At 42.1% G+C, this 27,210-nt stretch overlaps 1 protein-coding gene across 1 annotated transcript in view; it reads left to right on the forward strand.

Moving 5' to 3' along the window:
- Nucleotides 1–27,210, forward strand: part of arhgap15 (Rho GTPase activating protein 15) — a 776,478-nt gene that overhangs the window by 624,661 nt on the left and 124,607 nt on the right. The window lies entirely within an intron of this gene.

A 27,210-nucleotide genomic window follows, 5' to 3' on the forward strand; every position in this document is an offset into this window, starting at 1 on the left:
GTTAGTGTGTAAAATTAAAGCACATGGGATTGGGGGCAATATATTGGCATGGATTGAACATTAGTTAGCAGACAAGAAACGAAGTAGGAATAAATGGGTCTTTTTCCGAGTGGCATGCGATGACTAGTGGGGTACCGCAGGGATCAATGCTTGGATCCCAGCTATTCACAATATATATCAATGATTTGGTTGAGGGAACCAAATGTAATATTTCCAAGTTTGCTGACAACACGAAACTTGGTGGGAATGTGAGCGATGAGGAGGGTGTTAAGAGGCTTCAAGCCAATTTAGACAGGTTGAATGAGTGGGCAAATACATGGCAGATGCAGTGTAACGTAGATAAGTGTGAAGTTACCCACTCAGGTAGGAAAATCAGAATAGCAGATTATCATTTAAATGGTGATAGATTGGTAAATGGTGGTGTACAAAGGGACCTGGGCGTCCTTGTACACCAATCACTGAAAGCAAACATGCAGGTGCAGCAAGCAGTTAAGAAGACAAATGATATGATGGCCTTCATTGCGAGGGGACTCGAGTACAGGAGCAAGGATGTCTTAGTGCAACTATGCAGGGTCTTGGTGAGACCACACCTGGAGTATTGTGTGCAGTTTTGGTCTCCTTAGCTAAGAGAGGATATGCTTGCCATAGAAGGAATGCAGCACAGGTTCATCAGACTGATTACTGGGATGGCAGGATTGTCGTATGAGGAAAGATTGTGCCAACTTGGCCTGTATTCACTGGAGTTTAGAAGAATGAGAGGAGATCTCATTGAAACATATAAAATTCTGACTAGAATGAACAGACTGGGTGCAGGAATGATATTTCCTCTGGCCAGGGGGTGGTGGGGGGAATGCGGTCTAGAACAAGGGGCCACAGTCTCAGGATTTGGGGTAGACCATTTAGATCTGAGATGAGGAGAAATTTCTTCACTTAAAGGGTGGTGAACCTATGGAATTCTCTACCACAGAAGGTTCTGGAGGCCAAGTCACTGAATATACTTAAAAAGGAAATAGATCGATTTCTAGACTCTATAGGCTTCAAGGGGTATGGGGAAAGCTTGGGAGTAAGGCGTTGAGATAGAGAATCAGTCGTGATCATATTGAATGGTGGAGCAGGCTCAAAGAGCTAAATAACCTACTCCTGCTGCTATTTTTTTATGTTTCTATACTATACAAGTTTTACTGTTTGGCACATTAAACCTCTGCTGGACAGTGAATGGATGGTGCCTTGTACTTCATGTACAGTGTGGACACTGGACACTTTATAAGCTCATCACTATTCAAGTAACTCAATTTTCTTAGAAACAAGTGCATAAAGACAAATTATTTTGTTTGATGATTTGGAGAAAATGTTCCATCGCTGAAAGGATAGTACTACTTCATTCAAAGGCATTTTGGGAGGGAACATGAAAAAAGTAAACATGTATTTTGAGTTCAAGAGAAAAATAAAAATGAAGGTTCACTAACTTACCAGAAATGTGCTTTACATGTTATGGTATCTTTCACCAGTTGTCAGGTCCTCATGTATCGTAATGATATGAAGCAACGTAACATAGACATAAAGGCAGCAGATGATTTTTGATATTGCAAAAAATAAAGTGAAATATTGTAGTGTATGGAATAGTGCCTTTTAAAAAATATATAATATTTCGCAACACCATGCATGAGTCTGTCCTCCCATTGAATGACCTTCCTCCCAATTTTTCACTTTTTTTTGGATTGTTTGTCAAAATTATCCAGGGTCAATTAACACTCCATAACAACCTGTTACCGCACTGTCTTTTTAACTGTTATTGTCAATGCATCAAACAAGATGGCAATTGCAATGAGGCATGAAGGGTGGTAAAATCTTTATTTGCTTGGGTGGCAGGATTATGAAAGATCAGTCATTGAAGCCTTTTATGTTCAAGCAATAAGACGCAGGCTGAGATTTTACGGCCCCATTGTGTCGGGACCTGCCGCGGGAGATTCGACGGCCCAGCCAAAAGTCCATGTTCTGCCCATGTCCCTTTATAATTTTTACAAACAAAAATCTATCAATCTCAGATTTAAAACTAACACGTGACCTAGCATCAATTGAGGCTGGTGGATGAGAGTTCAAGGGGTTGAAATTATTTAAAGTACAAAAGTCAAATGTTTTTTCTTGTACCTGGATACTCACATACTCTTAAGGACTTTAGATCAACAAATGGTATTCATAAAATCAAAGCAAGGCATTATGCAAGTTACATCAGTCATCTTTTACAATATATGGTTACACTCAGAGGACCCTCTACCCAATACACAATTTATGATTGTATCACTGACTTAGGATACATTTACAATACAACTTTAGCCATCCATTTAGCATTGCTATTAAAGATTTTGGGCAAATCCATAGTTGGGGCCCAAGCTGATTCAAGAGGGAAGTAAACTTGCCGCAGGGTGTTGATTCACATTTCAGTTTGACACCACAAGCAGCGTACGTCCAGTCTAAGTGCACTATAACATTATTGACAACATCTTTTTAGTTTAAGGGAAATCATTGCAATATGCATCTACCGTAATGAAACCTGCTCCAGAACATTTCAGCTCAGCTCTTCTGTAATATTTCAGAAGCAGATGTCATACTCGCTTGTTTTTACAGTCTGGTTGGCAAAAAATGCATAACCACAACACTTTGAATATCCACTAACATTAAAGCTATGACATCTCTTACTCAGGGGACCTCTATTCAGTTTCAGGATGAAAAAATATCATTACAATATGAATGAAATAGACATTAATACTACTACTCAGGCATAGTAATTTTACTTAGAGTTTAAAAACCTGAACCATAAAGGCGAGTAAATTTGATGTAAGCTTTCCATATGTATACACTCTCTCTGCCCTTTTCATTCATTGGTCGCAAAATTTTGATAAGGGTGCAAAATGGATGAAAACGATTAATCTGCACCCATTGGGGAGATGGTGGAGTAGTGGCAATGTCACTAGAATAGTAATTCAGAGACCCAGGCTAATGCTCTGGGGGCATAGATTCAAATCCCACCATGGCTGGAGGAATTTAAATTCAATTGATAAAAAATCTGGAATTGGAAGCTAGTTTCAGTAATAGTAACCATGAAACCATTGTCAATTGTCATTAGGTTCCATCTGGTTCACTAATGTCCCTTAGGGAAGGAAATATGGCCTACATGTGACTCCAGACCCACAGCAATGTGGTTGACTCTTAACTGCCCTCTGAAATGGCCTAGCATATGCCATTCAAATCAAGGGCATTAGGGATCGGCAACAAATGCAGTGCTGGCCTTGCCAGTGATGTCCACATCCCATGAAGGAATAAATTTTAAAAAGCACCATTTATTCCAGGGTCTTTTCCATTGTGGCTAATCCTGACCAGCTTCTGTCCCAGCAGTGGCTACTGCACCCAGTGCTGCTGCTGTGACTGAAGAGTTGATGGCCATCTGATTAGGTGGCAGCCTTTGAAGGCGGGACTTCTGCCCTTAAAGGGATGGAAGCCTAATGCTAGGAGATAGCCAGGAGTTTCCAAAAGTGGCAGTGGCAGAGTGCCCCCAGTTTTCATTCAGTGGCCAGGGTCACTACCATGGCCATTAAATTCAGTCCATTGTAACTGGAAGCAGAACAGGTCATCTGGCAGGGGGCGGGCACAGTTGTATGTCCTTATCCTCATGGAGGAGATGGTGCTCACAATCATTGGAGATACCATGACTGAAGCCTTGGCTAGCATCGACACTGAAACCACTGATGGCAACAGTATTAAATTACCTCTCCTACTTTTCACATCTTAGGACCTCTCACTCCACAATCTCTTCTGATTTACAAGCTGCAGATGGTGTGAGTATTCTCAGAAGCACAAGAACTACAAACTGACCAGGCAGTGGTAGAAGCGCAGGATGATAGTGATGATAAAGAAATTCTCTCACACTTATAGCTACCAGCTCAGTTATTAACACTGTGCATACGTAGTATCAGGGCTGGTGAGACACTGGGTATGAATGGATTGCAGCCAGGGCAAGGGACAAGGGTAACACAGGTGCCAGCTCACTGGAGGGTGAGGTTTCACAAAAGTTCTTCTGCAGATGACTCAGATGTGGACTTCAACTGAGCAGCCTTGCTGGGTATGCACAATGAAACGCTTGCTGCATTGACAGTCCTGCCATAAAGCCTGTGATCACTCTCAAGGATCAAATTGGCACAGGACTTTGTGCAGAGCTATAAGCCCATCCTTTCCAGCATGTAAGTGGCAGCCAACTCCACTAGCACAGTAGCAGACCCAACCACAATGCAAGGTCTGATAGCCAATGTCTCAATTTCCACTGCAGCGCAAACAGAAGCATCCCAATATCTGGCTGAAGCTCAGACTGAAGTCATGCAAGGTCAGCTTGCTGCCATGCAAGCTCAGACCTCTGCCATCATAGCTGCAGATACCAGTGTGTGGAGGCGCTTGCAGGCTGTTACAGCAGCCCAGCAATCTGTCCTGCAACCCAACCTGTCCTCCAACATATTGCTAAGATTGCTGTGCTGAAAGCATAAGCATACTCCCCCTACACCCACCCCCCCCTACACCCACCCAACACACACACACACACACACACACAAACACACACAACAGTGCTTCCATGGTTCCTTCTTGACTTTTCTCTACATGACAGGATTCATCTTCCCACTCTGCCACTCCTTCAGTGCTTTTGCTCGTACCCCTCAGCCAATCAGCCCAGAATGTTGCAGCCGAGCCTGATTGGTGCAGTTCAAAGCTGAGTACTTCTAGCCTACTAGCTACTCGAGATCACCCTACAAGATTTTCTGCAGTCTCTGAAAATTAGCAGCTCTCCATCAGCCGTGCTGCAGCAATTGGGGCTAGCACTTTGTAGGAGCACTAAGACAGGCAAAAATAGATGGAAGCCAGGCACAAAGGAGATCAGGTGATTTTTGTATAGTATTGAATGGTTTGATTCATAATTCATTAGGAGCCTTTGTTTCATGTGGTTTTTATTTCAACATTGTGGCCAAGGAGGCGCTGTGCTGGTCAGTCATGGAGGGAAAGTAAAACATAGGATGATTAGTGAATGGTGAATTGGGGTTACATTTGCTGGTACAGCAGTCGGATGAGCCGATCATAGACAGCCGGCCAGAAAAAAATGCGTTGGTTGTCTCCTCTTGCTCCTCTTCCTTTTTCTTTTTCTCCTTCTCTTCCTCCTCCTCAGCTGCTCAGAATATACCTGGTGGTAAGGGTTGTGCCCTCTTGTTGACAAGGCTGTGCAGAATGCAGCAGATAACTACAATTCTTGACAGGCACTTTGGAGAGTACGGCAAGATTCCTCCAGAGTGGCCCAGGCAGCGATGCATTCCTTAGGCATCTTCTCAATGACATTTAGCGTGGCAGCAAGGCTCTTATTTTATTCATTCTGTCCACGTTGCACACTGGCATTAAAAGCTATGCTGCCAAATGTCCCTGGAGCCACCTGGTTGCTCAAAAGCTGATGTTCAGCTAGTGGACTGCAACAGAATGAAGGCATCATGATTGCTTCCAGGATACCGGGCATTGACCTGCATGATGAGCTGATGGCCACACACCAGCCGGACATTGGGAGAGTTGAATCCCTTCCAGTTGCAGTATACCTCCAAGCTGGCTTGCAGTTTTCACAAAGTGACATGCATTCAGTCGATAACACTGCACCATGGGGAAGTCTGAAATTCTGGAAAAACCTCAGGCTTACTCTTCATGCATCTCTCTGGCAAGGTAGGTTTAGATAGGAGCATTGATCCCGGAAGACCCTGGGAAGACATGCTGTCTTGCTGAGAACCCTTCTCATCTTCCTCTTCCTCCCTTTTTGACCAGCTTTTCCTCCTTTGTGTCTCCTCTGCTCATTGTCCCTGTAAGCCAAAGTGGATAGAAACTATTACACTCATATATGGGAGCAAGTGGTCTGAGCAGAGCCCTGAAGTCAGAGCCAAGTCTTTCATCCCAGCACCGCACCACCAGCCACCCCCTCCCACCCAACCCCCCCCCCACCCCCCCTCCCTCCCAACCCGTTGACTTCAGGAACTTTCCAGCACCTACTAACTCTACTAACTCAGGAAAAGCAAGTAGAAACTAGATACTAAACTAAAAATAGTTGATGATCCCATTAAATAGCACTCGTGGGGGGATCCTTCCCACTTCTGAACACATATTCAGCTGTGCAAGGTTAAATGAGGGAATTAACTGGAGCATTCAGATCATAAATGGCACCAATGGCATCATGTCAGCACTGCATGATAACATCACGATCTGCCTGTGCTGTATACTTGCAGTGCGCACTCCCTGCACTGTACTAACGCCCTTACCAAAATGGCAACCATGCAGCTAACCTCAGAAGTATGCACCTGTGCCATGGATGCCATTTTGGAGTCTGAATGTCACCCATAGTACCAAAAGTACAGGGTGCTACGTAATCGAAATTTGCGACCATTACATTTTTTATTAAATGAAATTCATGATCTAGATTTTCATCAGATTTGTTTCATTCTTCACAGAAGGGTGACTCCCCTTCATTGGAAGAAATGAATAATCATAGGCCAATACAAGCAGATTAAAAGACAAAACAAAAATCAGAGAAGATGATCAAAAAAAAGCATGAGGAGGGGCTTCCCCTTTAACGGAGTACGTCAGAACTAAACTAGTCACTCATTGTCAGCACTCACTGATTCGCTTTTGTGAAAGCAGTGTATGAGCTTCTGAGTGGACCAGTACTGCAGGGCATGAGACCAGATAATGTACAGATGCAAATGGACCCAAAGCCCTAACAGAAAATACTTTTATATTTATTTTGGGATTTGTATTTCTTAATGTTTTAAGATCAACCTCAATGTTTTGGCCTCATAAGGAACATTTTTGTTACAGATGCTTTGGGTAAGAGAAAAACTTTTCCGATTCATACACAGTGACAGTACCCAAACCTACATCCGTTGGCAATTTAGAGCTCCCTCTATGAGATGCCTTCCTCAGCTTCAGCAATGGAACACTTGTGCATCCTATATTCCTATCTCCAACACCAGCTATCTTTGTTGCCTCTTTGAGTAATATGGCTTAGCCCCATTTTATGTATGTCACACTGCATATGTATCTATTAAACAGGGTTGAAATTGTCCAAACTAATTCCATTTAGAGATCTCAACTGTTGTGTGGGAATGAGAATGGAGGGAGAGTCAACTTGCCTTAATTGTTACATGTAGAATAATCATAAAACAATTGGCAATATTACCAAGGCTCCCCATTTGCTGCAAAATTGAAAACTTTTTTTTTAAAGTTTGCAGTTTCACTGCAAATAACCACCAGAGAATACCTTTCCTCCAAGTTAGAACATTTTTATCCCATCACAGTGGGCAGCTTATATGTAACTGACTTGAAAGGTCAATGTTTAGACTGAGTATACTGCACAACCCCACTAAACTCTTAAGATGATGAAATCCAGTTGTACAATATTAGTCTGCAAACGCTTAGCATGTTTATAACATTGCATTGCTCTAAAACAAAGATGTTAACCTTTAAAATAAACAGACAAAGAAATTTCATACAAATCCATTGTGTTCAAATGCACGGATTTTTTTTTTTAAATGAGAAGTTTTTTAACACCTGTTCTACAAAGACAACTTGCTGCTATAGTTTAGTTCTTCACTAGTTTAGAAAATGTCTTTACAAGCTCCTGAAAAGGAATTCCACACATTTAGCAAATAATCATCACCTTGGACAGCTTAAGTCCGACAGGGTTATTATTGGTAACAGTTTCCTAAATTTTATTGTAATTATTTCCTTCCATATCCTTCCTGACAGGATAGTTTTTTTTTTATTCATTCATGGGATGTGGGCGTCACTAGCTAGGCCAGCATTTATTGCCCATCCCTAATTGTCCTTGTTCAGAGGGCATTTAAGAGTCAGCCACATTGCTGTGGTTGTCTTTATATTGTCTTTACAATTATATCAAAGGGTGAATGAACTCGGCTCTGCTGGATGTTGGATCATGTAAAGTGAGTTGATTGCATTTGGGGAAATAAGATTGGTCGAAAAATATTCAGCTGTACCTGCTTAAAGTTTTGCATTGGGGTTTAAATAAGAATCCTTCATAAGATCCAAGATGGATCACCATGTTAAACACGCCCACTAAATAACTTCATTGACAGAAAGTGGCAGTGAGAACGTCACGCACCGTCATATTATAAAAATTCAACCTGGTAGGGTGAAAATTTGGCTTAGTAGCTCAGTTCACTTGTTGAATACAAATAATGTTTATTCCCAGGAGCTGCTATAAGGATTGGGCAGTTCAATTTCCCCTTTCCTGGTATGTAGCAAGAAATAAGAGACTACAGAAGCTTGCATTGTTCTCTATAGAGCAAAGGAGATTTAAGGGGAATTTTAATAGAGGTGCCCAAAATCACAAAGGGTTTTGATAGAGTGAATAAGGAGGAACTGTTTTTCACTGGTAGAAGGTAGGTACCAAAGGACACAAATTTAAGGTAATTGGCAAAAAAAAATCAAATGTCAGAAGGGTTCTGATGAACTGACCTGAACTGTTAATTCTGTTTCTCTCCACAGATGTTGCCTGACTTGCTGAGTGTTTCCAGCATTTTCTGTTATTATAATAAAAGCAAAATACTGCGATGCTGGAAATCAGAAATAAAAACAGAAAATGCTGGAAAAACCCGGCAGGTCTGACAGCATCTGTGGAGAGAAACAGAGTTAACGTTTCGAGTCTGTATGACCCTTCTGTCATAATTTCAGAAAAGGGGAATTGTTTTCATGCAGCAAGGTGACATGATTTGGAATTCACTGCCAGTGACGGTGGTAGAAACATATTTAATAGTAAATTCAAAAGGGAGTTCGATAAATACTTGAAAGGGAGAAAGTTGCAGGTCTATGGGGAAAGAATATGGAAGCGGGACTAATTGGATAGCTCCTTCAAAGTACTGGCATAAGCATGGTGGGCCAAAACGCTTTCTTATATGTTGTATGATTCAATGGTAAGAACTGTCAACTTCAGTGTTATTAATATCTAAAACATAGGCTGGCATTTCACATGCCCTTTGGGGATGGGCTCATTCCATTTGACACATGCCATGTTGCTGGAGGCATCAAAGGTGGCAGACAGCCTGCCCATCAAGAGCCCATTTGAACCACTGAAGTGACTGGTTAAGGACCTCTTTCCACTTCAGCTAGCATTTTACCAGTGGCAGTGTGGCCCTCTGGCATGGTGGGGAAACCACCAGGCCTCCTGGTGGGCTTCAGGAGGGGCCTTCCTTTTATGGAAACTCATTACCGGGCTGTCAGGGTGCAGGCCATTGATGTGTCCTCTTCTACTAGGTCTAGCCCCAGCAGTGGCCACTGGTAGCAGCAGAGGTGTTGCTGAGCTGCCAGCCCTCTGAGTGGACCAGCAGCTCTTGAGGGTGGGCCACCTTCCTTAATATGGTGGTAGCCCAGGCAGCAAGCTACTTAATTAGTTGCCGCCAGTAAAATGTGACCCCTGGTTCTGCCAAAGCGTGGTCGACCCCTGCTGTTCACCCCGGCAGCTAGACCCCTATCGTCTCTGAAAAGTCCAGATCATAGCGTTTCCCTAAGAAGTGCAATTCTAACTAACCACCTAGAACCTGGTTTTAGTTTCCAAATCAGTCGTCCTTTTTCTTAAAATTTGATTCACAATTACTAGAATTGTTCATCAGAAAATCCAAAGATTCTTCAAAATTTTCTAAACCCTAACTTAGTATAGCATTAGAGAAGATGTAGGGGTAAAGTTTGTCTTGAACTGCCTAAGAACCTTAAAAACTGCTGCCTAGTTCCTAACTTGCACCAAGTCCCATTCGCTAATCACCACTGTGCTCGTTAACCTACAATGACTATTGGCTGGGTCCAATCGCGGGTGGCGGTCCGTTTTGCCGCCGCTCCCAGGCCCACCCGACGAAGGGAAAATCCTTCCCTGGCCATTAATGCTGCCACCTTGGATCCACAACCACCACCACCTTTCATCTAAGAGTCATGAGCAAAAATTGCTGAGGGGGCAGATGAGAAAGAAATGGACTGGGCTCCTGGATTCCAACAAATAAGGAAAGGCAGACTTGCATTTATGTAGCGCTTCTCATCACCACAGGACATTCTGAACCACTAACAGCCAAGGAAGTGTTTTTGAATTGTAGTTGCTGTTGAAATGTAAGAACATTATAACATGATTCCTCCCTTTGGTCCCAGTGGCTGGAGAAGAAGTGGCCAGCAGCAGTCCCAGCAGGGGATGGGCTATCGAGGTTGGGAAGAAAAAGTGGCAGTAGACCTCACCATTGGACTTTCTCCACCATATACTCTACTATCCTGCCCAATTTTCAGTGTGATAGTATCCATAAATTCAGGCCACTCTTTCTCAATGCTTTTCCTTGCTGTGGATCACATTGAGATTTAAATACCTTTGCAATTGGGTGTACTGTATTGTATTTCTTGTTTACTATGTCCTTTTGAAAATCATTCAGTGCAATGTAAGAAAATAAGACATCAGTAATAAAAGAAAAAGCAAAGAAAAAAACCCCGATTTCAAAATTCCCTCCAAGGCCTCATCCTCCCTATCTCTGTAACCCCCTCCAGCCCTATAACCCTGCAAAATCGCTATGCTCCTCCAATTCTGTCCTTTTGTGCATCCACAATTTTCACTCTTCGTGGCCATGTCTTCAGCTGACTAGATTCAAAGCTCTGGACTTTTCTCCCTAACTCCCTCCGTCTCTCTAACTCCCTCTCAAAGAAGGAGACATTCCTTAAAAAGACACTCCTTAAAATCTACCTCTTTAACCAAACTTTTGGCCACTTGTCCTAAAATCTCCTTATGTGATCCAGAGTCAAACTGTATGTGATAGCACTATTTCAAAAATGATATACAAATGATAGCTACTACTTATCTCATTACTGTTCGCAAATTCACTGTTGTGTTTTCCTAAATTACAATAGTGACCATCCTTCAAAAGTAATTCATTGGCTGTGAAGCTCACTGGAAGCTGTTGAGTTCTTGAAGCATGCTTTATGAATGCAAGGCTTTTTTCCTTTCATTGGGTTTAGGGAGTCAGCTCTTTGAGAAATCTAATGTGACTCAAAAATCTCAATGCCTATACTGAAGCCAGGCAATTTGTGATTCAAAAATTAGATGGTTCACCCCACTCATGCACATTCCATGGTATTATTTAACAAACTTCGTATTCAGTAAGTAGGACCTTCTGTCAGCTGGAAATTCTTGATATAAATAAGAAACTCCAGAAGACAAAGTTCTCAGGTCTGCAGATTGTGCATGCGTGTACTGTCTGTCTATGTGCCGTCAGTGTGGAAGGGACGATTTTGTACAACAGGCCTTTCCTACTGTACTGGTCCCAATTTCCATGAAATGGAATTTTTGTAAAGAATGATGCACAATAACCATTGAGGGTTTGTAGGAATTCAGAGAATAGTGCAATGGAAGGCATTTCTGCTATTGATGCCTACCTTATACTGGAAATCAAAGGTCAGAGTGGGCTGAAAAACCTTTAATGTGGCTTAAAATTACTGGTAAGAATACATCAAGTTATGTACTTCAAATCAGTTCAGGGGTAATGTGAAGCCTGTCTAGAAAACTTTTCACATTGAGATGATTCAGACACAGTACATTAGTAAAACTCACCACCACATACTTTTTAAATTCATTCCGGCTGTGGGCGTAACTGGCAAGGCCAGCATTTATTTTTCTTCTTCGTGAATTCTTTGCCGGAAGGTAAGCCCTTTGCAATTATTTGCTGAATCACGGCTAAGTGCCATGATTTCATTACTACGGGTAGGAAGGGGAGGCAGGTCCCGAGTATACCTCAGCCGGAATGCAGATCGAACAATGTGCTGCTAATGTTAATCTGATTCACACGCTAGCCCTCTAGGTGACTGAGCTAACTGTCCCCCACCCACCCTCCAGCATTTATTGCCCATCCCTAATTGCCTTTGAGAAACTGGCAGTGAGCTGCCTTCTTATACTACTGCAGTCTGTGTAGTAAGGGCATCCTCCAGTAGAATAGTTGGGTAGAGAGTTCCAGGATTTTTGCTTAGTGACAATGAAGGAACAGTAATATCTTTCCAAGTCAGAGTGATGTGTGACTTAGAGGGGAACTTGGAGGAAGCGGTTTATCATATGTTTGTTGCCCTTGTTCTTGTTGGCAATCGTGCAATCAAATAACATGGAGACTTCTGTGGTATTAGGGTGTTTGGAACTATAAGGGTTAATGTGGGACTGCAGAAACAATACCACCCACTTTATGATGTAAAGAGTCACATGGGTGGAGTAGAGATAGGAGCAAACCTGGTATAAGTCGGGATGAAGATAGTACCTAGCCAAGACTGTTCCCGATATATATGTATATAGCAATCTGTTATCATTAAACAGTTGTTGTTCAACCATGCAATCCTCCAGTCTGCTTCATGAAACAGCATATGACCTTACAACATGGTGGCAGCAGGTGAAGGACCCCAAAATCCCTAAGAATGAATAAATGAAGAAACTGCAGCCTGACCTGAGAGAAGTGCGCCTAATTTGAAGACCTCAAATACACATCTGGAGGTCACCTAAGAAGCTCCATTACAGACGTGGAGGCTGAAGGGCAGAAGTAAGATCCACTGTGCAGCATAAGAGGACTCCACCAGAGCACGGGGAAAGAAATTCCAAAACCCAATCGAAAGCAGAGTCAAAGCACCTGGCCAAATTGCAGAAGAGTGAGCAAACTCCAAAAAAAAAGCCAAAATAAGCTTTTAAATTTGGCGCAATAATTAGGAAGCAATGGCAGACCAATTGTTTTAACAAGCGCAGCTGAGAGAATGCTGCAGCCTGGATACAGAGTTGGCGCAATAACACATGGCGAATGCATACAAACAGAAAAAAAAAGGAAATCTTAAAAAGAAGCCAGAGCAAAAAACCAGCTTCAATCCAATCCTTCAAGCTTAGTAAAGCAATTAGGTGGCCAAAATGATTTGTTCAGAATGTTTTTTGTAGAACCGCTGAAGTTTAAATTGGCTCTGTAACTGTGACGGGAGCCCACCAAACTCAACAAGCGCGGGAAGGAACAAAATTATTATGGCAGCGCCATTTAAAAAAAAATAAAATAAAGCTGTATTCTCCTGTGCTGAAAACAGCTGTGGATGGTAAATGAACACTGCCAGACCATTTAAGGCAGATGGAAGGGCCAAACAGGTACAAGATTTGGTGTTATGGAGAAGGAGATTTTTAAGATATACGATAGCATCAAGCTTGAATAAGAAAACAGAGGCTGAACAAGTGAATACACTATTATATTCAATAGGTCCAATAGCTGACAACATAATTGCCAGACAAGAAATAAATGAGTCTTCCAATAACTTTGAAGAAGCCATGAAGTCCTTTGACACCTACTTTAACCTAAGAATCAATAAAACTTTGGAACAAGCAAAATTTAACAAGAGAGTTCAAAAGCCTGGAGAATGCATAGGCTCTTTCATAAGTGGGTTATACAGATTGGCTGAAGGATGTGACTGTGGTGATCTTAAGTCAGAGTTCATAAGAGACTGAATAGTAATGGGAGTGGCCGCTGATATTCTTTTGGATGTACTCCAATCAAAAGAAGACCTGACTTTGAAAAAAGTCATCCAGATCGTCAGACAATTGGAAGTCCGCCAGCAGAGCCGATTCATTTTGCGTGGCAAAGTTAAAACATGGTACAGAGAAAACCCAACAGTCCAGCTCATAAAGCAACAAAAAGGCAAGGAAACTCCAGAGCAAGGAAAACTATATCCAAGCAAAACACATGATGGTGGCGGACCATGTCAGCGCTGTGGTGCCAGAAGACCTCACAGGCATGAGCAGTGTCCAGCAATCACTGTGCAATGCTTTCACTTCAACCAGCTGGGACACTTTGAAAAGATGTGTACATCCAAAACTTTGAGCTTTTGTATTAGTTTTTCTGTTGTTGCTGTTGCACTTTTGCAGAGCAGGTCTTCTTTTATACAGGCTACTGGCCACAGCATTGCTGCCAGCCACACTCCTCAGTATGAATAAACCACAAATAAACTGCGACTGCCACAGATTTTAAGGGAAGCAAAGGAAAGTGAGCATCTCAGGTACCTAGAGCAGCCTTAGGTTTTCTTCTGACATAGGTGCACTTATTTGAGCATGTCTATGAGAAACCATCTTCACTCTCTCTATCTTAAGGGAGAGTGTCGCTAAATTATATTTCTACAGGCCTAACTTGCAGTTACGATCAATGTTCTGCCAGCATCACTCAGCTTCTGACCTCATTATAACCTTGATCTAAACATGGATGCTAGAGCTGAATTCCAGAGGTGAGGTGGGTGTGACTGCCCTTGACATCAAGGCAGCATTTGACCAAGTGTGGTATCAAGGGGCCCTCGCAAAACTGGAGTCAATGGGAATCAGGGGGAAAACTCTCTGCTGGCAGAAAGGAAGATGGTTGTAGTAGGTCATCTCAACCCCAGGACATCACTCCAGGAGTTTCTCAGAGTAGTGTCCTACGCCCAACTATCTTCAACTGCTTCATTAATGACCTTCCTGCCATCATCAAGTCATGCAAACATACAAATATATGAATTAGGAGCAGGAGTAGGCCATTCAGTTCCTCGAGCCTGCTCAGCCATTCCATAAGATCATGGCTGATCTGATTGTGGCCTCAACTCCATTTTCCCTGCCTATGCCCTATACCCTTTGCTTTCCTTGTCAATCAAGAATCTATCTAATTGAGCCTTAGAAATATTCAGTGACCCTGCAAATAGGAGTAGAGATGTTTGCTGATGATTGCATCGTGTTTAGTACCATTGGCAATCCCCCAGATATTGAAGTAGTCCTTGTCAACATGCAACAAGACCTGGACAATGTTCAGGGGTGTGCTGATAAGTGGCAAGTAACATTCATGCCACACAAGTGCCAGCCAATGACCATGTCCAAAAAGAGAGAATCTAACCATCTCCCTTTGACATTCGCTGGCATTATCAAGACTAAATTCCCCAGTATTAACATCCTGGGGGTTATCATTGACCAGAAATTGAACTGGACTAGCCATATAAATACTGTGGCTACAAGAGTAGGCCAATGGTTGGGAATTCTGTGGTGAGGAACTCATCTCCTGCCACCCAAGTCATATCCAGCATCTACAAGGCCCAAGTCAGGAGTGTGATGAAACATTCTCCACTTGCCTGGATGCCTGCGGCTTCAACACTCCAGAAGCCATACTCCACATCATTCAGGACAAAGCAAGCCATTTGATCGGCACTATCCACCAACTTAAACATTCACTCTCTCCACCACCGGTGCACAGTAACCACAGAATGTACCGTCTACAATGACGCATTGCATCAACTTGTCATTACGCCTTCAACAGAACTCCCAAACCCACATCCTCTACCACCTAGAAGAACAGGGGAAGCAGATGCATTGAAACACCACCACCTCCAAGTTCTGTTCCAAGTTGCACACCATCCTCACTTGGAACTATATTGTTGTTAGTTCACTGCTGTTGAGTCAAAATCCTGGAACCTGTCATGTTAATATCATGGTAAAATACCTTGGGCTTATTTACTGTACAAGACACAAGGCACCAATCACTCATAAGGAATTGGGTAAACAGATTGTGGGTTCATTTATTAAGTCTAGGCATGTGAGAACAGTTATACTTAGATATCAAGCTTAAAGACTTCAGAGCTGTGTGTGTGTGCTCTGCTCAAAGCAAAAGTGAAACTAAGACTGGATAACATGACACATTTCCCATCTAGCAATGTCATACTGATATCCCTTAAAGGCATATTAGAACAGAACCCTCTCCTTAACAACACTGTGGGTGTAGCTGCATCACGTGGACTGCAGCAAACCGCTCACCACACCTTCACAAGGGCAGCTATGGATAGGCAACAAATGCTGGCCTTGCAGGCAATGCTCACATCCCATGAACGATGAAGAAAGACACAGAGGCAGAACTGATTGTTCCTGTGAGCACTACCACAGGAATGAATTTTCCGAAACTAGAAACATTTGCCAGATCAGTCATACTTTGGTCAACTGATTCATCAAGCAAATAACATAAGGATTCTTTGACATAGCACATTTACCAGGTGGCAGACCTTCTTAAAGTACAGGATCTAATTACAGTGACAAAATTCGGATACAACATGAGCTACACCCAGCCTAAGTTCCACCCTTTGAGAAGGGAGGACAACAGTGCATTCTAATGGCCTGCATTTTTATTTGGATTTGGCAACTAAACAAGCAACAGTGATGTGTGCAATTAGAACCTTCCACTTTTCTAGCCATAATGTTCCAGCTGAAATATTGGTAATTTGGGAGTTCAAGGTTTGATAGCTAGCATTCTCCAAGCCAATATGCAAGTGTTTCATCACGTTAGGGGCTTTGCTTATTATGAACGTTAATTTCATTTAAGTTATTAAATTATAGGCAACCATATCTTGACACTCTTTCTCAGGCCCAGAGAATTTCCTTCTCAGCTGTTCCCATAACCTGTGGAGGTAGCTGAAAGCATTGAATCCCTGGGCAATCCTCTGTCATATTTGTTGCATATTTTTTCTTTGAGGTAGGTTTCCGTCTGCCCATTAAATAAAGGCTTCTCTGTCTCATCATTTATAATAGGGCATCCTCGATCTTCTAATATCAAAAGAGGGTGTTTTGAAGTGTGGCTGTGGATGAGATTCCATTCATATTAATCAGGCAGAATAGTCAGCAAAAAGTACAAAAAGAGCAGTCCCTATTACAGTCGTTATCCCCCACCCACTTGCAGCCATAGCTGCCACTGCATGAAAATGTCAAAGGAGAACATTTTTTATTATTAGTTCACAGGATGTGGACATCACTGGCTAGGCCAACATTTATTGCCCATCTCTAATTACCCTTAAATGAGCTGACATTACAAAATTCCCAGGATTTTGGAATCGGACCTATATCCTCTAGTAAAAAGACCTTTGTAAAAGTTCAAAGCTTTCAATGGCATAACTATTTAAGTAGTATATACATATATTTTAACACAAGAACATCTACAGCCTTTTGGAAAAAGCAGGTCTCCCAAAACATACAAAGCTCTGCATATAGAGGATTCTTAGTCCATAGTTGTCCATATGCTAAATTCAATGAAGGTGCACTTATTTTATGTGACCACATCAAATCTAATTTAAACTCTGAAGATTGACGTAATTCAGTAGAACCTTGTGATGTTTAGGCAAACTCAGATGGCTCATTCTTGTCCCCAGCAATGAGTTCGCGGTGCCCACTGAGATACCTCGCTATAGTAAAATGATTAAAAAGGGAGGTTTTCTTTTTAACTTTCACGGCCTCCTACGAGGCGCCACTGCTTCACTTTCAGCTCCTCAGTCACTTTATTCATTTTCAATGAGATAAGAATTGTTTGCCAACCAGTCATAGGCTAGTCACACAAAAAAAGTTCCAATGGGTCATGTGCACCAGCATTTCCTGACAGCCTTTATCTCTGTATACAGATACTGAAACAAGAGCATTACTGTCCATGGCCAGCATAGGGAGTCTCCTCGGGCAATGCCAAAAAAATGCTTTTCTTATTATAGACCTAACTCATTGCGCATCACTAAATATATTCTGTCGAAAACAGGCAGCACTTTGTTACAGCACAAGTGACCGGCAGTGAAATAACCTGCTCTGATGCAGCTGCGTACCACCTGTAGGGAAAGTCAAATTAGGGAGAAGTCCTGCTGCTCTGGCACTAATTCTTTTTGTATTGTTGTTTGACTTTTTTTTTCCTTCCCTCTTTGTATCTTTGTTGGCTGCAGGGGAGTTTGAGGGTGCATTGCTTGGCCTTTTTTTTACATATAAGAAAGGCAAAAGAATGCTCAGGTTGAAAGACATTTAAACCCACCCCTCCGTCTTTGAAGCTAAACACATTCAAGAAGTCTGTGAGGAAAGCAAAGCCTAGTTTTTCTGTTTGTTGTTATTTTAAGCAGTGACCTTTTTACTTTACCTGGCTTACTACCAACATTAAAATAACATCAATTGGAAAAGCTAGGTTCATGTGTAGGTTTGCTGATCGAAATAGAAACCTCGCTATTAGTTTAAATGAAGTAGCATCAATGTTAAAGGGGCTCTGCCTTCTAGACCTGACAGAAGATAGATGTCATCATTCTAAGAAAAGATTCAATTCTTTCCAGAACTTTCTAAGAAAAGATTCAGTTCTTTCCAGAGCTTTCTAAAAGATTCAGTTCTTTCCAGAACTATGTTCTAAAATTTGCGATTTCTTAAACATAGTTCTTGCATTTTATTAATGATGCCTTAAGTCTTTTTGTGGGAATGAGAAGCTAATCTAGCCCTTTTATGATTATTTTTACACAGATGTAAGCGCATTAATCATTAATCATAATTTTTAAAATTCCATTTGATATTAAGTTTGAACATGAGTCATCCTTTTCAGCTGTGGCTCAGTGGGAGCACAAATTGGGTCAAGTCCCATTTCATAGGCTTCCGCACAAGATCTAGGCTGATACAATGCAAGACTGAGGGGGTGCTGCATTATCGGAGGTGCCGTCTTTTATATGAGATGTTAAGCCAAGGCCCCCTCAGGTGGACATTTTCAAAGAAGAGCAGGAGAGCTCTCCACAGTGTCCTGATCAATATTTGTCCTTTAACCAACATCACTAAAAACAGTTAACCTAGTCATTATCACGTTTCTGTTTTAGGTAATTAGCTGTGCACAAAGGGGCTGCCAAGTTTTCCAACAGTGCAACAATAACAACTCTTCAAAAGTATTTCATTGGCTGTAAAGCACTTTGGGAAACCCTAAGGTTCTGAAATATGCTATATAAATGTCAGTTCTTTCCCTCAGTAATGGTTTATTGAGCAAATTAAAGACCGATGAAAGCCATTCAGTCCTTCTGGTCCCTTACTCTATAGAAACCGATTGACTATCACAGCATCTAACTATATCATGAGTGATCACAGAATTATGCATAAAAGAAAAACAAAAAGTGCAGGAAGTACTCAGCAGGTCTGGCAACACCTGTTGCAAGAGAAAGCAGAGTTAACATCACATGTTGATGACCTATTTTCAGAACTGGAAAACAAGCCATGGCCTGCCATCCTGGAAGGATCACCTTTTGTGTAGCCTCAGTCCTGAACTTGTATTTGTCCGTTTATAACTTTGTCCCCTGGTCCTGCAGTGGTGGTTTAACACAGAATTGCACTCAGTGTCAACTTTTTCTATTCCACTTAGCTTCTTATATGTCTCTAAATTCCAGTCTCATTTGCCCCCTTTTATAATTCAATCCTCTGACGGTAGGGGCTAAATTATTCCAGCCCCAGGATGGCAGCAAGGACGCGGGAGAGGGAGGCAGGAGGTAGGGGGCAGGAAATTAGAGGGAAGCAGTGTCAGGATGGCTCTCCAATGCATTCCCAGGGGCGGGCCAGCAGGCAAATCAGCTGCCTGCTCAACGGAGGTGGGCAGCCAATTGAGATCATTACAGCCCCAGTTAGGTGTGATTTTTCACCCCCGACAGCATTTTTCCAGCTTAACAGTGAACTCCCTGTAGCAGTCCAGCAAGCCATTGGAACTGCAGGCTCCATCCCTCAAAAGAGAGCCACTATCAGCAAAGGCCACATCTGCAGCCCAAATGCTGTCACTGGGAGGGATTCTCCTCTGATCGGAGGGGCCAGCCTGCTTGGCCCACCTAAAATTTTTAATTATTTGCGTGCCTCTGAGGGCACCTCCATTTTGAGGCACCATCTTGATGCCCTACCTGCCTCAGCAGCACACACCTTGCCCAATGGGCCTGCAAAGGATGCAGAGCTGCCGGTCCTCTGATTGAGCTGGCAGCATCAAGAGTCATCCCACCATCTTTAATTGGACGGCGAGCGGGGAGATGGGCAATTTTTTTTTTTATTCATTCACGGGATGTGGGCTTTGCTGGCTGGGCCAGCATTTATTGCCAATCCCTAGTTGCCCTTAAGAAGGTGGTGGTGAGCTGCCTTCTTGAACCGCTGCAGTCCTTGTGGTGTAGGCACACCCACAGTGCTTTTAGGGAGGGAGTTCCAGGATTTTGACCCAGCAGCAGTGAAGGAATGGCGATATATTTCCAAGCCAGGATGATGAGTGACTGGAGGGGAACTCCCAGGTAGTGGTGTTCTGCTGCCCTAGTCCTTCTAGGTGGCAGTGGTCATGGGTTTGGAAGGTGCTGTCGAAGGAGCCTTGGTGAGTTCCTGCAGTTTGTCTTGTAGGTGGTACACACTGCTGCTATTGTGTATTGGTGGTGGGGGGAGTGAACGTTTGTGGATGTGGTGCCAATCAAGTGGCTATTTTGCCCTGGACGGTGTCAAGATTCTTGAGTGTCGTGGGAGCTGCACTCATCCAGGCAAGTGGGGAGTGAGACCCACCACACACCTGACGTGTGCCTCATAGATGGTAGACAGGCTTTGGGGAGTCAGGAGGTGAGTTACTCATCGCAGGTTTCCTAGCCTCTGACCTGCTCTTGTAGCCACAGTATTTATATGGCTGGTCCAGTTCAGCTTCTGGTCAATGGTAAACCCAGGATGTTGATAGTGGGGGATTCAGTTATGCTAATGCCATTGAACATCAAGAGGTGATGTTTGGATTCTCTCTTGTTTGTCCTTGCCCGACACTTGTGCGGCGCAAATGTTACGATTAGGATGCCGCCTCCAGGAATATTCCTCATGCTGCTCTTGGTTCAGGCACGTCAGGGTTCAGAAATCTGTGGGAAAATTCAGTGCTAGGGCTCATACCCATGAGCGTTTCTGCACTTCTTCCAGAGCTCTTTTTACCTTCTGCATTGATGAACAGAGAAGTATTCAAAGCACAGGCTGACCAGAGCATCACACAGTTTTAGTTTGTGATATTGCTTCATATTCTATTTATTTTGTCGATTGCTGCTATGTATTCAGTGAGTTGGAGTAGAATTTAAGTATATCCCTCATTATTCCTTCCAAGTTATGAAACTCAGTTTGTGTGGCATGCATGCCAGCTAACATTTCAACAGACGCAGGGTGACTTTGACCGGCAGAATTATCTGCACCCTCTCCCTTCATTCAGTAAATCCTAATCTGCTGAATCAGTTGCAGAAATCAGTTCTCCAATTGTTCTTTAGTGTAACAACAACAAAAGTAACACCTTCCTACATGTGCAATATCAATTTTATTGTCACGGCTGGGTGACAGTCAATTCCAGCTTGATCCCTGACCCAAGCAAGTAATCGTAACAGAATGAACCATATCCTGTTCCCTCCAAGCATAAAATTTTGCTACAAATCCCTGCATTTTTTTAATGCTCATCCAACTAAATACAGTCAATTCCATGCTAAATGTTGCTTCAAGACAGCGGTGCGATGAATTTTTGTGTAATATTCATTATCTTGAAATTATACCATATAATGTCGCACTTGTACGCAAAAAATTCATTTGTCCACTGCATTAACTGAGGCATTAATCAGACTCATGACTGTTCTGCATTTCTTCCTGGACCTGTTTTCCTTCTGCATTGATGAACAGAACAGTTTTCAAAGTGCAGCCTGACCAGAGCACCACACAGCTTCAGTGTGATCATCTCAGACTTAGTTAATTTAATAATATCTCTTTTCAAGAAATTGCAAAATAATTTAATACAAGGATGTTAAGCTTTCAGATGCTAATATCACACAGCATAATTTCAAGGACTATGTTTTAGCCAAATGTTTTCTGAGAATTTCTGTTGCATTTCTTTATGTTGAATAACAATAACAACCACTTGCATATAGTTGAGTGAATTATGAAATCAAATCAATTTTAATATACAGTTTTGAGGATTAACTATTTTATCTACAGCAGATAAAATTAACCATGTATAAGTACAATTTCTTGATGAAATAGTTACACATCAATCAGGATTGATTCCATCTTTGTAGCAGACTTTTTGCAGCATTTAAATTGGACTCCGAATGAAACTTAATGGGAGAGTTTTTAAAATCTGCTGTATGTTGCATTTTGTGTAAATTTAAGATGACATAAAATGGTACTCTCATTGTAATACAATTCATTCAATTATTCCCTCCTTGGTTTCACGTATTGGTTTTGCATGTCAGTACATTTTGAACTTTTCGGTGTTAAGTATGCACTGGTTCTATTTTAACATTTATAATTCATTTCCATTTTATAATTCATATATCCAAATTTCACTTTGAAATTACTCTGGTCATGACTGGTATTTATAAAGCTTTAAGATATGATGACCTCCAAAATTATGTTGTTCCTTTATACTGTTCCTTTTAAAAATTGCCATTGAAGAAAAATTATGTTTAAACATTCACTTGTGAATTCAGTAATACGTTCCTGAGGAAACTTGGAATACTCTTCTTTCCATTTACTCCAGACAAATTATCTGATTTGGTCCCTCTGTTGCCTCGAGGTTACCATGTGAATAAGTGGTGCTCTTGTTAACAGTAGTAGCACTGGAAAGTTGCAACAAACAAGATAACAGGGCAACATAAATCATGATTAAGGAGCACAAAAACCTGCTTTCAGTCAAGCAGTAATTCATTTATAACCAGAATGGATATGACTTATCCACTCATTTTATGAGCTTAGGAATGCAGTGGTCTTGTGATTCTCTGGGTTATGGCAGCTGACATCACCAACTTTGCACGCACTAGAATTCTGACACTGGGGCACCTTGTTTTTTTGTGGTTCGCTCCTCATAGAGAGCGAATTGTATTCCTTGCCTTGTACTGAAGAATACCTTTTTCTTCCAAGCAGCTGCTTTATGAAGTGGAGAAAATGCCACTTTAGCTAATGATGAATGATGCTTGACCTCAGACCTGTGGCGCTGAATTTCATGCAATGCTAAATTAACATGAAAGGCCCAAGACGTGCTATTTCCATTATGCATGCAGTAAAATAGAATCTTGTTTTGCTATCCGATAGCACTAAAGTCTGTTCATTTCATTTACTGCTCGAGGTAATGCACTGGAAAGCTGTGATACAGTAGGTCATGCGCTGGATTTCTATTTAGTCACTGAATGATAACTATTTTTTTTTCTACGGTGATATGTATGGTAACATCTCCCTTTCAAAAAACCTGTTGCTGTTGGAACATTTTGAATTGGGCAATTTGCCCCGTGCCTGACATCGTTTTTTGTTGTTCATGAAAAATGATGAATTATACAAGGCGACAGTAACTCGAGGTGCCAGCATTATTGTAATCTGTATTCAAATAGCCAGGATTATAATCGCTTACTAATTGATTTGCTGGTTCCCTCTTATATTGAATAGAATGATTATTTTATCCCTTGATTACTCTGTGCTTTCTGTTGTCAATGGTATAACAGGGAAAAATTGAAGAATTTAAAGGACCGTGAAGGAAAGCTAAGACCTCTGTATTTTCAATAGGCTGTTAAAAACAAGTACCTCTTATGTTGTAAAACAGAACAGCAACACATAAATGTCTTTTTTAGAGAGCTGCACAAACCTCCAAGGAACCTAGCAGTATTTCTAAACCAAAATTTAAACCAGAAATAGATTTAATTTAGTTTACTGTGATATTATGAATTAAGAACCATCTAAACTACAGCAGAGGAGGATAAGCTTCAGCTCATCATGCCTGTTCAGAAATTTTCTGTATATTTCCCTTAGTCTTGTGTTTTAACACACATCTGCATAAATTTATAGAGAACTCAGTTTTACAAAGGCGTTTAAAAAAATTTCATTTTTCATGCTGCTCAAGATACCCAGCCCCAAATCAGCATTTTTAAAAAGCTTACCAACTGAAAAAAAAACCTCATTTTTAAACAAATTTGTGAACGGCTGATATTTTTGGGATTGAGATCAAAGATCAGAAAATTCCTGTTTTGTTGGGCGGGATTTTCCATTCCTACTCTCTGCGGGAATCATCACAGGCGGGATGGAAGATTTGATGGACCAGCAAAAGGTCAGTTGGAAAATCCCACCTGTTGATGCCATGAGCTGACCACCACTATTCTCAATTCACACACTGGTGGAAATCAAGGAGTTGTCAGGGGGGTTGTGTAGAGGCGGGCGCGGGTGGGCACTGACCCGATCGGCACCCCCCGATCAGGTCCGCTCCGCCATTTTACGTGGGCTGGCCAATTAAGGTCCACCCAGCGTGACGCGCACCCGGAGGCGTTGTGGACTCCCTGAGCGGGCAGTGGGGGGGTAGGGGTGGGTCCCTAAGTCGGGAGTGCGCTCTTTCGTGCATGTGCAAACTTTTAGTTTAAAGTCCCTAAGGTTTAATGAAGGAGAAAAAACATTTTCAGACCATGTCCCTTCATGTGAAGCTGTCACATGAGCTGAGACATGTGTATTGATTTTATTTAAAAATTTTCCAAGATTTCAAGAACAATCATGAAACCTCATCCAGCCCGTGGATGAGGTTCCGTGGAAAATGCGAAGGCCGCCTGGGCTCTCCGCCTGCCCGCCAGCCTTAAGGTTGGGTGGGCAACTTTCTCAATAAGGTTAACTAGTTAACTAATGGCTTTAACAGGCCTTTGACAGTTCGGCGGGTGTGCAGCAGAGTCGGCTGCGCGCCTGCCAAACTGAAAATCTAAATGATACGTGGTGATGTCGGGACGCACGCCTGACATCACCCTGGATCATCTTACGCCTCAGCGAGCAGGCCCCAATCACCGAGCCAAAAATTCTCCACCAAGAGTAAACCTTGGAAATCACTGGCACATGAACATATATCATTTGATACAAGTCACTATTTCAGAAAAGGTATATAACTTTCTATAGGTAAGGGAGTAGAAATTTGTCTGGACCTGTTTCCAGGCCTCATTTTTGCTTCATTTCACCCACCCACAGGGCATAATTTAAATGTTGCAGATGATACAAAGCTCAGAAATGTACTAAACAATCAGAACGATAGTAACAGGATTCATGAAGACATAGGGCAAAATTTAGCCCTCGTTGGGTGAGCGGGTCCTACCGGCTCGGCGGCAGGCTGGCAGCCGAACTCCGCTGCCGAAACGAGTCCCGTCGGGCAGCCCACCCGCCATTTTGAGCGGGTGGGCTGCCCGACGGGAAGCGCTATGCGCTTCCTGTGCGGGGGGGGAGCGATTCTCCAACTGTTAAAGTGCGCTCTTTCGTGCATGCGCGCGAAAGAGCGCACTTCTCCCTGAGACTAAGTGCTATCTCAGGGAGATTGGTGACAGTTTAAAAAGCCTCAAAAATAGAAAAATAAAAAAATTATTAACATGTCTCCTTCATGTGACAATGTCACACGAGATGGGACATATTAATAAATATGACATAAAGTTTAATAAAGATTTTTAAAACGGGCATGAAACCTCATCCCGCCAGTGGATGAGGTTTCATGTTTTTTCTACCGCCTGCCGAGGCTCTTGGCCTTAAGGTTGGACGGGCAGGGCCTTTAATTGGGTTAATTTCCTGTCAATTGGCCATTGACAGGTCGGCGGGCGGAAAGCTGATTTCGCTGTCCACCCGCCTTCCTGAATATTTAAATGGGGCGGGATGACGTCAAGGGTTCCTCCCGACGTCATCTTGCGTCATTTTCCCATCAGCGAGTGGGCCCCACCCCCAAATCACCAACGGGAAAATTCTGGCCATAGACTGGTAAAATGGGAAAATTCATGGTGAAACAAATTTAATGCAGAGGGTTGTGAAGTGATACATTTTGGTAGAAAGAATGAGAAGAGGCAAAATGAACTAAGTGGGACAATTGTAAAGTGGATGCAGAAGCAGTGAGACCTGGGGATGTTAGTACAAAAAGTATCTGGGGATCCTTGGCTTTATTAATAGTGGAATAGAGTACAAAAGCAATGAAATTATACTAAATCTTTATAAAACTCTAGTTGGGTCTCCGCCAGAATATTATGTCCAATCTTGGGCACAATGTGAAAGGATATCAAGGCCTTTGAGAGAGTGCAAAAGAGATTTACTGGAATGGTAGCAGGGATGAGGGACTTCAGTTATTTAGAGAAGCTAGGGTGGCTTTCAGAGCTGAGAATGTTTGTTCAAAATAATGAAAGGTTTTGATTAAAAAAAAGGAGAAACTGTTTCCATGGCAGAAGCGTCGGTAATCAGAGGATGCAGATTCAAGTTGATTGGCAACAAAACCAGGGGTGACATGATGAAACATTCTTTTTAATACAGTGACTTATTATGATCGGGAATGCATTGCTTGAAAGGGTGGTGGAAGTCGATTCAGTGGAAACATTCAAAAGAGAGTTGGATGAATACTTGAAGGGGAAAAGTTGCAGGGCTGTGGGGAATGAGCAGGCGACTGGGATTGATTGGATACCTTTACCAAAGAGCCAGCACAGGCTTAATTGGCTAAATTGCCATATTTTTTGTGCTATTTGATTCTATAATAATTTTTTGTTAGTAAAACTGAAGCAACCAGATGCAATTTCCATCCCCAGAATTTTCCACAGAAAGAAGTTATTGGTTTATGCCAGTTTTAAACATAAAATTTCCACTCACTAAAATGATTTGCACCAAAATCCCTGCATGCTAAGTTGCCCATTTTAGCTGTTGCATTAGTAGAAGGGTATTGAGAAAGGCCCTGTATTTATCCAAAGGAGGTTGTAATTTTGGAGGGAGAACCGCTTTTGAAATCCTTTAGCATATCTAGTGGCTGGTTTCAGCTTGATATTAATAAATGCCTGTGGGCAGGTGACTCACACCCCCACCTCCATCCCTCCCCTTTATGCTTAGATGATACATGGGTAGGGAGGCCATGAAAAATAGTGGGAAAAAATGCACTGGACATGGAAGTCTTATCCTCAATAACAATCACAACAATCTAGATCATCAATCAAAAATATTAATAACAGTCAATATTGTAATATAATTTGAAACTAGCAAATGATGGGTCTTATAATTAGAAAGCATTATTAATATTATTTATAGAGAATCAAGGGAGTCAGAGGTTATCAGGGGAGTTAAGGCCACAATCAAATCAGCCATGATCTTATTGAATGGCGGAGCAGGCTTGAGGGGCCAAATGGCCAACTCCCATTCCTAATTTGTGTGTTCATATGTTAGAACTTTAAAAGCTGGTTAAAGATCATATGAACAGTTTTCTTTTTAAAAAATCAAACAATGTACAATCTTGACGCCTTCTATTAAACTCAACCCACCTTCTGCTTGCTGAGGTACAAGCTGTAAAATTTGGCAAATGATCTGCCTAAAGATCAAACAAATTTGAGATGTTCAGAAGCGCC

The sequence above is a fragment of the Cetorhinus maximus genome, chromosome 11, assembly GCF_964194155.1.
Source record: "Cetorhinus maximus chromosome 11, sCetMax3.hap1.1, whole genome shotgun sequence".
NCBI lineage: Eukaryota > Metazoa > Chordata > Chondrichthyes > Lamniformes > Cetorhinidae > Cetorhinus > Cetorhinus maximus.